Genomic DNA, 2,288 nt, shown 5'->3' with positions numbered 1-2,288 from the left:
GGGGGCGGGGCATCGCCGCGCCGGCCGCCAACGGCCAGTGCAACGGTCCCCAGCTGGGAGGGCCGGCTTTCGCCGGCTTCCAGGGAAGGGAGGAAGGAGAGAGGCCGGAGCTTGGGGGCAAAGAAGGGCATGGGAAATGGCCGGGGTGGGGTGGGGGGACTTGGGGGCAAGCCCCTTGGAAGCTCCAGCGGGTCCGGAGATAAAGGACACTAGGGCGCAGCGGCCCTCTTCCCTTGCAGCGGCTCGGTCCCGGGTGGCGCTCACCGTGCGCGCGCGGAGGCCGCTGGAGATCACGATTGGGCAGCTGAGGGGGCAAGGGTGGCAGTGCCTTCCGAGCAGTGTCGCGCGCTCCGTGGGCGCAGGCCGCTTCGCCCTGTCCCGCTGCACCGAGAGCCGCTCCTAGTGAGGCGAGAGCCGGGAGCGGGAGGGACTTAGCCAGCCAGCAGCCCTCTGGGGCGCGGGGGGCGGGAGAAGTGGAGAGTGGGGGCCTTCGCGGCCGCTCGGGCTGCCCGGCGCGAACGCCTGCCCGGAAGAGGCAGCCCTCTAACCTCTCCGCTGTCCCCCGGCCGCTGCGCTGTGGGGCGCCTCCTGGACGCAGGTGGGGATGGCCCTGCCAAGGCCGAAGGAAAGGCGCCTTGAGTTTTGAGAGCAATCAACGCTAGGGTCCTTCAGGCGAAATCGTTTGACGCCCAAGCGGGGACAATAGGTGTCAAAGCAGCTGGCTCTGGAGCTGGCAACTGCCCCTTGAAGAGCCCTTATTTGGTGGGGGTGGGGGTTGGGGGGCAAAGGTTTCTGCAAGTAAGGGGTGCGTAGGGTGGGTGGTGCAATCCCAGCTTCTAGAATTCCTTCTGTATGCAGAGCGAGCAAACTCCTATAACCCATAACGTCTTTTGAAAAAAAGGCAACTCGCCGCTTCCCCACCAAACAATCACCCAGTAACCTAGGAGTTCTCTGTAGAACGTGTCGGACACGGTCATGGTTGGTGGCTTTTTAAATCTAAAGCGCTGGCCTCAGAATCTTCAGCTACCCTATGATATATATCCAGTAGGCCTGAGTATTATGAATTATTAGACTTTTGTTTCCTTTTGTTTCAGGTTTACCTAACACTGTAAAGAGAATGTTCAATGAAATACAAAGAAAACGATTACTTTTTTTTTCCAAGAGAATTATTCCAGCCTTGGAGTGGAATGGGTGTGGACAGTGAGCAGAGAAACAAGAAACCAAGTTCTGGAAGGAAATAAAATGAATATAATCAGTGGAAAATTCAGCAACGCAATATTGTGCGACAACAGTAAATGACCAATTTATAATTTAAATTCTATGAAAAAGAGATTTAGAAGAGAGTTCTACCAAGCCCACTGTTGCCTAGGGAATAAAATGAGTAACGCTGGCTGGCAACTGCATCCTGAGGGAGCCTGGAGAAACAACAGCAGCCTCCAACCTCAAGATATCCTGGTTAGCTGCAAAGTCTGTTATATATTCATTGGAGTATTTATTGTGCACCTTATTGTGTGCTGGGAACTCTTAAGTGCTAGGGATTATGAGCAAAACATATTTACATGGAGCTTACATTCTAAGTAAGGGGAAGACAAGATATGGCAGATAGTGAATGGTAGAGAAAAGAAAAAACGGTGGTCAGGGAAAGCCTTACTGACATTTGAGCTAGTACTGAAGGAAGTGAGGAAGAAGGCTAAGCAGCTACCTTGGAGGAAAAATTTTTCAGGTAGAGGAAACACCAAGTACTAAGATCTAAGAAGGCGTATGCTTGCTGGGTTCAAGGAACAGCATGGAAGCCATAGTGGCAAGAGCAGAGAGTAGGAGATGAGGTCAAATATATAAAAGGGGGCTGGTTGGCCCGGCGCGGTGGCTCATGCCTGTAATCCCAGCACTTTGGGAGGCCGAGGCGGGCAGATCACGAGGTGAGGAGATCGAGACCATCCTGGCGAACACGGTGAAACCCCATCTCTACTGAAAATACAAAAAAATTAGCCGGGCGTGGTGGTGGGCGCCTGTAGTCCCATCTTCTAGGGAGGCTGAGGCAGGAGAATGGCGTGAACCCGGGAGGCCGCGGAGCTTGCAGTGAGCGGAGATCGCGCCACTGCACTCCAGCCTAGGCGACAGAGCGAGACTCCGTCTCAAAAAAAAAGGGGGGGGGAGGGGGGCTGGTCTTGTAGGGCCTGAAAGACCGTAGTAAGGACTTTGGCTTTTGCTGCATTCGGTGGGGAGTCCTAGTTTCAAAATTTAGTCACCTAAACCATGCTGAGCAATTATGCCAGGCCTAGAGGCTA

At 54.2% G+C, this 2,288-nt stretch overlaps 1 protein-coding gene across 1 annotated transcript in view; it reads right to left on the bottom strand.

Annotated features, from left to right (window-relative positions):
* Positions 1-524, bottom strand: part of CAPRIN1 (cell cycle associated protein 1) — a 49,182-nt gene extending 48,658 nt beyond the window's left edge. Inside the window, exon 1 of the mRNA XM_011936395.1 lies at positions 265-524. The gene's annotated coding sequence lies outside the window, so the exon portion shown is untranslated. The remainder of the gene's footprint in view (positions 1-264) is intronic.
* Positions 525-2,288: the final 1,764 nt, after the last annotated feature.

The sequence above is a fragment of the Colobus angolensis genome, unplaced genomic scaffold (assembly GCF_000951035.1).
Source record: "Colobus angolensis palliatus isolate OR3802 unplaced genomic scaffold, Cang.pa_1.0 Scaffold152, whole genome shotgun sequence".
Lineage (NCBI taxonomy): Eukaryota > Metazoa > Chordata > Mammalia > Primates > Cercopithecidae > Colobus > Colobus angolensis.
This window is presented reverse-complemented; position numbering and strand designations above follow the sequence as displayed.